Here is a 13,884-nt window from a genome sequence, read left to right as displayed (position 1 = left end):
TTTGTATGGTCAATTAATTTACAACAAAGGATTGAAGAATGTACAGTGGGGAAAAGACAGTCTCTTCGATAAATAATTTTGGGAAAACCGTATAGCTACACGCAAAAGAATGAAAGTTGACTACTTTCTTGTACCATATACAAAAATTAACTCAAAATGTATATTAAAGAGTCAAATGTAAGCCCTGGAACCATAAAACTCCTAGAAGAAAAAATCGGCAGTATGTTCTCTGACGTCAGTCTTAGTAATATTTTTTTGATCTGTCTCCTCAGACAAGGGCAACAAGAGCAAAATTAAGTGGGACTAAATCAAACTAGAAAGCCTTTGCAGAGAGGAGGAAACCAACAAAATGAAAAGGCAACCTACTAAATGGGAAAAGATATTTGCAAATGATATATCTGATCGGGGGTTAATATCCAAAATATATAAAGAACTCACTCACACATTTCAATATCAAAAAATCCCCCAAACAATCTTGATTAAAAAACAAGCAGAGGACTTGAATTTCCAAGGAATACATACAGATGACCAACAGATACATGAAAAGATGCTCAAAAATATGCTCAATGTCACTAATCATTGGGGAAATGCAAGTTAAAACCACAATGAGAAATCACCTCACACCTGTTAGAATGGTTATTATGAACAGTACAGGAAAAAACATGTTGGCGAGGACATGGAGAAAAGGAATCCCTCATGCACTGTTGGTGGGATTGTAAATTGGTGTAGCCCCTATGGAAAGCATATGGAGATTCTTCAAACAATGAAAGATAGAACTTCTGTACAATCTAACAATTCTACTTCTGGATGTTTATCTGAATAAAATGAAAACACTAATTCAAAAAATATATGCACCTCTATGTTCATTGTAGCACTATTTACAATAGCCAAGACATGGAAGCAACTTAAATGTCCATTGATGGATGAATTGATAAAGAAGATAGGGCATATTTATACAATGAAATATTAGCCATAAAAAAAAGAAATCTTGCCATTTGTGACAACACTGATGAACCTAGAAGCTATTTTACTAAGACTATAAATATACATACCCTATGGTTTCACTTATATGTAGAATCTAAAAACAAACTCACAAACAAAAACAAACACATAGATACAGAGCATAAACGGGTAGTTGCCAGAGAGGAGCAGGTTGGGGGTTGGGATAAACAGGTTAAGGGGATTAATAGGTACAAACTTACAGTTATAAATATGTCACAGGGATATAATACAGAGGATAGGGAATATAGTCAATAATACTACAATAACTTTGCATGGTGACAGATGGTTACTAGACTTATCATGGTGATAAATTGGTAATGTATATAAATGTCAAATCACTATGTAGCACTCCTGGAACTAATGTAATCTTGTATGTCAACTATACTTCAATAAAAAAAGAGAAATTAAAAAATGAAAAAAATTAAAAATAAAAATGATGACTCATAAACAGAAGATAAATACCTCTAATGTACAATAGAACATGCTAACTTCCATAATAACGTTATATTTTGACACAAAGAGAATGAAGAAAGTAATATAAACTGAACAAAAATCAGAAAAGAATTTTGAGGCAGAAGCAATTTTGGCATTAAAAAGATGACAGGCCTGTTTGGATAGGCAGAAAAATATGAAAATGTGCTTGGGGGGGACAAGTATAAATAAATGTAGGGAAATAGAAGTGCTTAGAGCATAGCTGAATTTGAATGTAGCATATCACCTAAGATTATGTAAAATCTAGATATTTTCATGCTTTTTGCTTCAAAATTCATCTTGAAAAGTTTCATTATGATGTTTTAACTTTTTAACAGTGAGATTTCACTGCTTCCAGCCCTTGTGAGGCTAATAGATGTGCAGGCTTGTTTGGTTTTGTTTTTGTGTTTTTGTAATGTTCACAAATTTATAAAGGGCAGGAACTAAAATCTGCCACCAATGTGGTGATCCTTGATGCCTCCTCAGCCCTCTCCACTGTCCCATTTGCTGTTTGAATCATTGAAGTATTCCATCCTGCCAAAAGATTTACATTTTGGCATTCTCTGGAAGCTACAACTGGCATAAAGCATTGAGTGATAAACCCGTGTAAAAAATTTTGCATTCATAAATGTACATAGTGAACCCAATTTTATTGGAATAAACAGGTACTCTAACATGCATCTCTAATCTACTCCAATGTACATATCAAGGATAAAATTGTTTTACTTCCCACAATAGTCATAAGACATTGTAGTATAGTATTTATTTGAGTTAATCACCATATCTCTTCTTATAATTATTTAATACATGACTTTTTATCTATTATACTTTATTCTTGGTATTAATTTTTGAAAATGTATGTTACCTATAATATAAAGAAGTACAATAATGCTTTTATACATTTGACTCATGTAATAGTTGCATAGTTCATTATAATGGTTATTAAAAACTGTAGGGTAAGGAGAGAACATATTAATTTCCTGTAGGCTGAAAATTTTTTATAATATACTTATTTGTTAGAATTTGGCATTTGTTTCAGTAACATTAAAATCTAAGAGAAGAACTAGCATTTATTTATGTGGATTATTTATATGGATTATGCATTTGTAATTTTATTCTTTTCTTTTACGTTCTATGAAACAATACATAAAAAATTAAACCTTTTTCTTTTTGCAATATGGCTCCTAATTTTTGTGCCAAAGTGCACATGAATGATACATTCATTAAGGAAATGTAAACAAAATTTTCAGCAAGTGATTATATACTTTGTTTATGTATAATCTATATGTCTTTGCATACCTTTTCTATTTTTGGTTAATGATATCTTTATTGCTGTTATTTTCCTTCATATGAGACTGAAAAGGTTTACTATTTAAAATTTGCTAATTATGCTACTTAGTAGTTCTAATAAATATTTCCTGGAAAGAGAGCAAAAACTCTTAAATAGAAAATTCAAATTTTTTTTCAGAACATGATACTAAGTCACAGGGGTCCCAGGAATGTAGTAATATATTATTTTCCAAGAGTTCTTTTATTTGTTTTTTACAGCCTGCTGTTCTTCTTCAGTGGATGTATTGATTTTTCAAATTCCTCAACATACACTGGAGTTTTGTTTATAAGAGTTCTCTTCTGTTCCTTGGCTTATATTTGTTTCTTTTTGGTAAGTAATTCTTTATTTATTTGGTTTTTTGTTTCTCCATATATTTGGTGGTCCTTAGTTCATTCATATTTAAGAATAGAAGGCTGGTGACTTATTTCCCTCTGCTCTTGTATGCCTGTTTCTCTGCTAGCTTTCTCCCAGCTATAGGACTAGGATTGGAAGCTCAGGTGTGAACAATGCTTGTTATCTTTAGGGCGACTAGATGGGGAAACCACTCTTTGGATGCTAAAATGGGGAGATCTTGAGATCTTTACTCTGTGGCACTGGAGACCATTCCAGCAACATTAGAAACATTATGCTCATGCAGTTAATTAAATTATTTAAGAGTACTATTTTGGATAACTGGGAGCATAATGTTGGGCTATTATGCTCAGTGTGTGTGGAGAAAAGGGAGAGGTTAGGGTGAGGTCAGTGTGGGGCACTTGACTAGCATAGCATTTCAGTAGACAGACTTTCAATAACTCTGTTTTTAAACCTTCTTCCTAGTCCAACCTTGCATGACACTGTGGTCTGTGAGCCAGGTGCCTCCCTGGGATAAAGGCTTTTCTCCTTTGTGGACCGTTCATGTGTACTGGCCTGCCTTTTGCTGGTTCTGTCTTATTCATTAATATCTTCGTTTACTATAATTTTATTAGAGATTTAGGTGAAAGGGGAGGTCAGTTCTCACTTTTAGTTGTTTGAACTGGAAGAGATGTTTTGAGACACTTGCTTTAAGAAGTCAATCTATCAGTTACATGGAGAATGGATTATAGGAAGGAGAGGTTTGTGCCAGGGATGTAAGTAAGCAGGTTCAGAAATAAGATAGTGACAGTAGAAAGGGAGATGAAGAGAGAGAAGTAAGGTAAAAAGAAGATAGACTTTATAACGTTTGGTGACTAATTAGTTTGTCATTGGCAGTTGTGAATACACAGGAAGAAATAATTTTTTTCCTTCTGCATGGTCAATTAACATAATTTTAATATAAAAACAATATATAAAACTCCAGGACGCATGTCTCTTCAGAACTGCTTTCTAACTGTATAATTAGGTTCTAAGTAATTAAAATTTGATCTACTGACTTTAACTGATATATTTTCTGAAATCTGTCATGGAGCCATGATGTCTGGATTTATATGTAAACAGTATGGAGCAATTCACTGAAAAATTGGAAGCCATAATTCTTCATTGTTCCTCGTCTTTTACTGTCACTCCATAAAATGATATTTGAGGCTCAGCCTTTTAACTCAGACTCATCAAATGTTTATGTTCTTGATTCTGGAAGAACTACCTCACTCTTAGCAGAATAACAGATTTATCCACCTGTTTTGGGCGTATTATTCTCTCAGCTTCTCTTATGTAATTTCCTACAGTGATTTTGCAGCATAATAAAATCCTCCCTGACCAGTTAAGACCTGACATGGCCATCCTCTTCCAGATCCTTGTAATTGCTGATATTTGTTCTTAATGTTAATTGCAAGTTAGTTTTGTTACATAAAAAAAAATTCTTCACTCACTTTCTCTAATCTTTCTTTTCATCATGCCCAAATGCACTAAATTAGGACCCTTAACAAAATTCATTTAATACTATTTCTCTAAGGCCTAATAATATTTGAAAGCCTAAATCCAAAGAAAATAACTAAACTCGCTGTAGCATTTTAACTCACTGTAGCATTGAATGTGGTGAATTACTACACACCTCATAGAAATGTCTTCTTTCTTAATTTCTGTATCATCATACTTTGTTGTCTGTCCTGCTAGTGTCTAGGCAGTTCTACTCTGTCCTTTGTGGACAATTCTTCCTCTTCACAGTTTTCAAGTATAGTGTCCAAAGGCTTCCTTCCACTTTTGACACTTTTCTCTTTTCATGCCATATATTTTTAGTGGGTTAAGTCGTGTACTCATGGCTTCAATTCCTAAGTTTAAACCTTTGAGCTAAAGCTGTCTCCTGATCGTACGTGCCAAATTTCTTCACTTTGCTGTGTCATAAACACCTCAAAGCCAGTCCAGTAAGAGATGAACTTCCCTTCCCAATTTATCTTCTGACCACATTTCTTATGTGAGTGGAAAATAAACTAGTAATTAAAAAAGGTTATAATGTGTATTAATGATAAATTAGATACCAAGTGATTTCAGAGTGTAAATTTTGTCCTATTTAGTATTTTGACAGAAGGATATTCATCCTTCCCATGTTGAGTACTCATGTCCATTGATGCTATGTCAAATCTGACTTCTACTAAATTATGCAAAGGGGAATATTAACAGGCTGGAATTTTAAAATGTTGGGTAGTGTCATAGAGCCCAGGAAACCTGGTACATGTTTATAGGCTGGACATTATGAGAAACAAATCAATTGAAAAAATAGGAATGGATATGCATAAAAGATGGACTCATTTAGAACACAAGTGAAAATATTGGAAGTAGTCATAAAGAAAAAAGACATTATTTTTCTTAAGTTTATCCTTAATAATTGCTTTTCTATGAATTCAAAAAATGTCACAGATGTTCCCTTACGAGGCAAATCTGGATAATTGTTTTTAAAGATATTTGCACTTTAACCATTGTATGTGGGGTTGATGTGTGTGTGTGTGTGTGTATGTAGGTATGGAATGGGTTTATTGTTCAAACATAGCAGAAATATATAAAATAGTAATTTACTCCCTCCTTATGCCTGTCCCAACTCTGAAGTAATCCCTATTAAAATTTTGGAATGTATTCTTCCAGATTTTTTAATTTAAGAATATCCTATTCTGGACAAATCATGCAAGAATGTTCCTGAAATAAAAGGCAACTTGACACACTGTGCACCAGGGGAAATAGACAAAGAGTGTTCAGTATGTGCCGAGACATATTAGATGTTAAAAATAAAGACACAATCCCCTTTCCTCTTTCTCTTCCTCTTTCTTTTCCCTTTCCCTTCTAGTCAATTCAGTCCCAAAGACATTTGGTGACACCAAGCAAAACAGGCATGCATGGAGGGAGGGGAGGAAAGCAGTGGTGTTGGAGCCTCAGCAGAGTAAGGGGACATCTGGGTAGAAGAGTGCAGTGGACTGAACGTGTCCCCCCGAAATTGACATGTTGAAATTCCAACGCCCAATGTGATGGTATTAGGAGGTGGGGCCTTTGGGAGGTGATTAGGTCATGAGGGTGAAGCCTTCATTAATGGGATTAGTGCCCTTGTAAATAAAAGGGACCCCAGAGAGGTCCCTCACTCTCTTTCCACATGTGAGGACACAGCAAGAAGTCAGCAGTCTGCAAACTGGAAGAGGGTCCTCACCAGAACCAACCCTGCTGGTACCCTGATCTCAGATGTCCAGTCTCCGGAACTGTGAGAAATACATGTCTGTTGTTTATAGGCCACTTAGTCTAAGGCACTTTGTTATAGCAGCCTGAACTAAGACAAAGAGTGACCCATCCTGTGAGGTTGGAGTAAGGAAGATGCCACATGGGGAACAGCTGGCTTGCAAAGGGTGTCACAGCCTGAGTGGAGTGAGGACTTCAGTAGAAGCTGCCTCTAGTTGATCAGAAGCAGATGCTCTGAGCCGCCTGCAAGAGTTAATGATTACAGCAGCCCAAGGGCGTTTGAACCAAAGGACAAGCAGACTCTGAAGACCTGGGTTCTTGCCCTAGGCTCTGTGTCTGGCACCTTACTGCCTCAGACTTGTGTAAATGCAGGACACATATTCCCAGGACAACTCAGCCAAGTTCCAGAAAGGAGAGGTTTTCATGCAAGCTCCTAAGATTCACTCTTTAAAGCCAGTGGTGTAGAGCTAGTTGAAGAGGTGTGTAGAGCTAGTTTAAAATGTAAACTCCAAGCAATCGCAGATGGAAAAACAGAATTCTTTGTAACGAGCAGATCAGCAAAGATATCAAGAGTTACTCCTTGTGGGTCAGAGACAGCATAGGATGAGGGTCACAGGTAAGAAAGCTTCAGAATTAATGATGAGGAACATATGGACAGGACTGGACAGAACTGTTTTCATCAGTCCCACCTGGATAAAGGTTTCAGCAGTTTCAGAGGTTGGATGACTGTGGAACAGAGTTGTAATATATTTTCTCTGCCATGGTAGAAATGTTCTCTATCTGCACTAATACAGCAGCACTAGCTACCTGTGGCTATTGAGCACTTGAAATGTGAATAGTGCAACTGAGGATCTGCATTTTTAATTTTACTTAATTTTCATTAATTAAAATATTTCAATAGGCCCATGTAGCTAGTGGCTACCACAGCAGACAGCGCAGCTCTACAGAATTTGTGATCATTGTATAATCGAACGTCAGTGTACTGTGTGAGTTATTTTGGTTGTTTTTAATTGTCTCAGATAATCAAAAAAATATTTCTTGTATAAATAAAAGTCTTAGTTAAAAAAAAGAATATCCTATATAATGTATATGTATTTAGAATATATTTTTTACCAAAAAATGAATTATAGTTCTGCATACTTCTGCAAAGTAACTTTTCCTTTACTTTCTACAGTGTAGATATTTTCCATCTTCCTTCCCTATCTCCTGCCCCCGTCTCCTGTCCCCCATCTAAAAGGTGATCAATCTTCGTAATTTTAAGAAAGAAAAATTCCCTTCTTTTTGTGAACAATTATTTATTAACCAATCTACCACTGGCAAACCTTTAGAATATCTCCACTCATTTTATTGTGAATATTAAAACAGTTTTGCAACTAGCACCATGGTACATATATTTTTGAAAGCTTTTGCAGTTATTTAGCATATCTATAGAATAAATCCCAAGAAAACAAAATTGCTTGCTCAACTGATATCTACATTTAAAATTTTTTACACTTGATACCAAATTTTCCTCCTTATTAATATCAATTTACTCTTTCACCAAGAGTATATAAAAAGTGCTGCTTTTTTGAGCATTTGATAACAATGGATAATTTAACTTTTGAATCTTTTCTAACCTGATTCCTTTCTTTAATAGACTATTTGAACATGACTGTAATTTTACTGGCCACTAATATTTACTTTTTAATGAATTTTATATTCATTGTTAGACCTGTTTTCTTTTAAAATATTTGTCTCCATACATTGGTAGAAGCTCTTTCCTCATTATAAATAAGCACTATCTGTGTCTTCTTTTGTGTCACAACTTCTTTTTCCTTTGTCTTAATTTAGGTTGTGTTTTGCAAAACAGTAAATTTTAGTCTTCTAAAATTTCATGGTTTTATTTTTATATCTAAAGTTCTGTTTGTGTGTGACTTTAAATCATATTTTATTTTTTCTAAATGGATATATCATATAGCAATATTCTCAATTTCATGTTACAGTCTACCTAAATACTAGCAATAAATGATCTCCTAAGCACAATGATAATCTCACTTAAGAATTTTGGAGATAGATAGTACATGAGCTACATCATATCATTAAAGGCCTATATTCTTTCTATTAGAGTTGCCATCCTTAGACTACTGGCTTGCTGACTCATTAAGATTGCTGCTATATTGCTAGGCATCATATAATGTTCCAAAAAGGAAGAAGTGGGCAGAAAAATAACAAGCCATATTTGCCCTTGTTAACAGAACAGCAGATAATTTACTGGAAGCCCTAAGAGACTTCTAGTTATGCTTCACTGACAAATCTGAGTTACATGGGGACCCCTAGGTACAAAGAAGTTGAGAAAACAAATTAGTTTTAGAACAGACGTAAGTCTATAGAATAGACCTATATTCTGCCTGTCATGCTTTTAAGCATATATCTAAAAACATTTTATATGGATTTTATAATTGCATGCTTCTTCTGCTAGAGCAAATAGACAATTTAACCTTTTGTACTTCTCTTTATACCCACAACCCACATGTAATTAGTTTTGATTTTACAAAAGGTGATCATAATTCTGCATGCTTCTGCAAAGCAACTTGCTTTTCCTTTACCTACTATAATATAGATGTTTTCTAGTCTGTCCGTCCGTATATCTATGTATCCTCTCTATTGTCTAAATTATAATCTAATTTTAAGAAAAGAGAATACCATGTGATGTATGAACCATAATTTATTCATCTCTTCACCATCATTCAGCATTTTACATATTTATTAATAGTCTTTTATATAAACTCTGCTATTATAAAATTGACCTGTAGACATGAAGTAGAAAAATGTCATTTTTCTATGTCTCATTTTCTATAACTTCAATGTATGGAGGTTGTACCTGGTCATCTACAAACTGTGCACAATTGAAACTCTCTGTTTTCTTGTGAGGTTCTGCTCAGGTCATTCATATGTGTCGAAGTGCTTTAAACTACTGTAAAGAATTCTACCAGTATATAGATGACACCACTGTTGTTGTGATTTTGCAGTCACTCAGTATTTTGGAAACATGGGCAATAGGCTAGGGATCTGCACAAGAATCCCAGGGGGACATGAGTGTACTATAAAGGGCTTATAGGCTACTGGGAAGTTTATGTAAGTAAATGAGAGCCAAATTACTGAAGTTTTTGAATGCCGAATTTGGGAACTGGACTTAAAAATAAATCGTATACTATTTTGTCAGCACTGAATAGGAAATTGTTTGCAACACTAGTTGAGCACTTGTATTACTGGGAATATTTTTAACAAAGAATGCAGTGGCCCAAGGACACTCCAAGGGATTTTGATTTAATTGATCTGGAATGAGGCCTGAGAATTGATATTTTTAAAAATCTGTCCACATTGAACATTCAGGCTGGATTGAAAATGACCCATACAGGATAAAGCTGATTTGTCTATATTTTACACTGCATTTCTCCTACTATTGCTCTTCCTCCTCTCACCATTCTGGATAAAACATTAATTACAGTTTTTGAGTTCCTATGACTTTATCATCTTAAAAGCCTATTTTGAAATAGTGGGATGTTCCTATCCACAATCAGACCTACTCACTCTTGCTTGATGACCTTGAATCACCAATTCTGGAAGAGGTTTGACCCCATGTATGTGCCTCAGCTTTGCCTATACATTACCTGTGATGATCAAGATGCAACATACAAATGACCAAAGTGAAGAGATTTCCTGCATGATTCTGAATAATTTTAGATCTCTTAAGTGAGAAATAGCAAATCAGAGGTGGGAATCTATTTTTAATTATATGCTTAATCTTTATGGTTGCCTATAATTAACTATTTGATAACACAGTGTTACTCAGTTTCCTTGGAAAAATAGGAATACGTACATTCACTAAATTGATTGAAATTGTGAAGTTATATTTTGTCATCAAAAATAGTAATTACTGAACTTTTATGTTGGGCATAATGCAACCATAATGGTTTGTTTCTTGTTTGATAGGAAAAATAACATCAAATTTCACTCTCCTGCATACAAAATCGGCACATTTTCTTTTCCAAATTACAGAAAGAACAAAGTGAATATTCAATAGACATTTGTATTTCCTTGAGTTTGCTGGTGTAGCTAAGCAGAGCTGATAATGTGAAGTGTTGCTGCCATCTGCAGCATGAAAAACATTAAAAGTGTATGTTATCTGTATGTATGTAAATAGGTTTTGAACAAACTGCTTACTTAAGTAAGAATTGTTTAATTTCTCTCTTAGTCTTTCGATGTATTTTCAACTGCTAGCTTTCGATATTACTTAAAAATGTAATATATTTTACATTTTATATCACAAAGTACTTATGAATATAGTATAGGTACCAAAATGACTCCTGAGATTATTTTTATTGATTATTTGATTATACTAAAATTAATTTTAAAAACAATTAAATGATAGACTAAAATAGCCTTTATGATGTATTGATACCAGGAAATATTGTCTAAATTGATTATGTTTGACAAAGTTTTAAAAAAAATTACTCCAATAAAATTTAAACTTTTTCTCAAAGAAATTTTTTTCAGGTTTACCCATTACCTACTTAATCTATTATATAGAATGGTAACCACAGAGACATCCACAAAAATGACACCAAAGGTATATTGTCAATGGATGAAAGATTTTAAGTCGTTTCTATGTTGTTTTCCAAATAGAGATAGCTCATGGGGTTGGTGAGAACATTACTTATTCAGGTCTTTAAGGGATGAGAATACTTCTGTCCTAGGTTTCTGAATTCTCATTCCATGTATTTTAAAAGTTCTTCTCCTCTTGCCATTTCTTGGCCACTGATATTCTCATCATAGAAGGTAGACAAAAAGCTACCAGTTCTGTAGAATTTGGCAAGTTACTTGACTTTCCTGAGCATTGTTTTCTTCATTTGTGCTTTTGGGCTTATAATGATCACCTTGTCGTGTTGCATGGAAACTGGATGAGAATTGAGTGTGGAAAGTGTAGCACAATGTCTGAAACAGACCCATTGATATTAGCTTTTATATATTCATAAAACAAATTGTTTCGTCATGTTTGGTTTCAGACAAAATGCCATATTTTCATATGTGAAATCTCTTATATTTCTATTGTAACAGATCTTTAAAAACCAGATATTTATAATTAAATAGAAAATGCCCAGAAAATGCATTTTCAATTATTTTGATAATATTCAGCAGATAGTCATAAAATACTGGTTCAGTCAGCAAGACCTAATGTGTTTTTTCTCCTTTTTTCTTTTTAACATCTTTATTGGAGTATAATTGCTTTAAAATGGTGTGTTAGTTTCTGCTGTATAACAAAGTGAATCAGCTATACATATACAAATATCCCCATATCTCCTCCCTCTTGAGCTCTCCTTTTCTTTAACAAGATTTTAATTACTGTGTTTTTTCTCTTAAAAATAAATCATAGATTCCTTAAATTATTTAAATTATTTAAATCTGTGATGTCTAAAGTTAACACCTGGGCAGTTGGATGAACTATCATACATGTCACTAAGGACAATGCTCACTTGTTTTTATGGCAAAAAATGTCATAGTATAAGAAATAGACAAAATCCATTTGCATTTAAAGAATTTTTATTAAAAAAGGCTTTTTCTTTTTAAGATAATCTGCAGATTCTAAAACAAAATTTTAGGATAAAGGACAAAATCACAGTTTATAGTAAGGGAAATTGCTGAACTTGAGAACTCAAATTATTATAAACAAGAATTTCTTCCCTCTAATTTTAACAATTAAAGAATATGACAGAACTGAAAAATATGAGTAAATGGTGAAATATTAAAATTTTATGTTATTTCCTAGGTTTATTCTTATTCTGATTAAAAACAACAACAAATCTAAAACAAATGTATATAAACCTCTATTTAAGGTTCCAAGAAATCAGAATTTCAGTGAACTGCTATGTGTGCTGTCTGGGCTATACTTTGCTTCTTCAGATCATCTATCAAAACCTCTCTTGTAGCGAAATATAGGTGATTTATCTGGTGAGTTTTAGGTTTTCTCCTCCAGAATATTCTGCATAGGGACGAATATTCAAGGTTTTTGTTGATTTGTTTTGTTTTTCTCTGTACCTGTTGGTTCACTCAGACTCAGCTTCTGAGTTCAATCTAGTGTCTAGATAATTTTTCACAGCCCTTAGAGGATGCTTTGGTCAAGTATAGACATAGAACATACCTCCAGGAGAAGAAGCTATTCTTTGAATCATGATCTAGTGCTACAATTTGGAAGAGAGCTGAGTGGGAAAGTATGGCCTCGTTGTCCAAGAAAACTATGAACTTACTAGGTGCATCCTGAACTCCTGGGTGCTTTTCATTCTTGGTACTGAGAATGACATTTCTCACTTCTGTGCCTTAGTGCTGTGCTCTTGGCTTGGAATGTTCTCCCAGACATACACTTCCTGGTTTTGACCCCACCTGGCCTGGAGGACACACACTCATCTCAGGTACTGTTATCTACTCTCTAGGGGTTCTGACTTACCACCCTAAATGTATTTAATTCTTTCTCTTTTTGTTCCTTCATGTATATTCTTTTATCATCGCACCTGTAAAATTAAATTGCACCTGTTTTGGTGAGTGGCATGGCCACAATAGAAACTGGGGCTTTATCCATGAATTCTTAATATTCCTTACATCCCACATGCAATCAAATTCCAGGGTTTATCAATTACCCTTCCATACCTTGCTTAGTAAGACTCCATATGATCCAGCCCCTGGCCACTTTTCCTACTGCAGCTCAAACCTCTCTTCCTTTGTTTTAATATACTCCAACTGCCCTGGCTTTCAGCATTTCTCAAACTTGTCCAGCAGCCTCTTGACTCAGAGCCTTTGCACTTGCTTTTCCATCTGCCTGGAACTCTCTTTTCCCAAATATTCTTATGAATTGCTGCCTCATTTCCTTTTGCTGTTCAAAAGTAACAGCAGCTTCATTTCTCTCCATTTTTTTTTTATCTTGAATTATTTTCTTCATGGTTTTTGGGAATATAAAGTTTTCACCCTCCTGGGAAATAACTGCTTGTTCATTATAGCAAAGAATAATAATCAAAACCTGGGCAGGAATACCTTGGAGATATGGTGGGTTCAGTTCCCAACCACTGCAATACAGCAAATGTTGCGGTAAAGTGAGTCACACAAATTTTTTGGTCTCCCAGTGCATATAAAACATATGTTTGTACTATATTGTAGTCTAATAAGTGTGCAATAGCATTATGTCCAATAAAACAATGTATATACCTTGATTTTAAAATGCATTATTGCTAAAAATTGCTAACCATCATCTGAGCCTTCAGCGAGTTGTAATCTTTTTGCTGGTAGAGGGTGTTGCCTCGGTGTCTAGGGTTGCCGACTGTTCAGGGTGGTGGTTCCTGAAGGCTGGGATGGCTATGACAATTTCTTAAAAATAAGACAATGAAGTTTGCCACATCAATTGGCTTTTCCTTTTACAAACGATTTCTCTGTAGCATGCCATGCTA

This window comes from Delphinapterus leucas, chromosome 4 (genome assembly GCF_059928025.1).
Source record: "Delphinapterus leucas isolate spDelLeu-1000000601 "Yukka" chromosome 4, BTC_Dleu_Yukka2, whole genome shotgun sequence".
NCBI lineage: Eukaryota > Metazoa > Chordata > Mammalia > Artiodactyla > Monodontidae > Delphinapterus > Delphinapterus leucas.
This window is presented reverse-complemented; position numbering follows the sequence as displayed.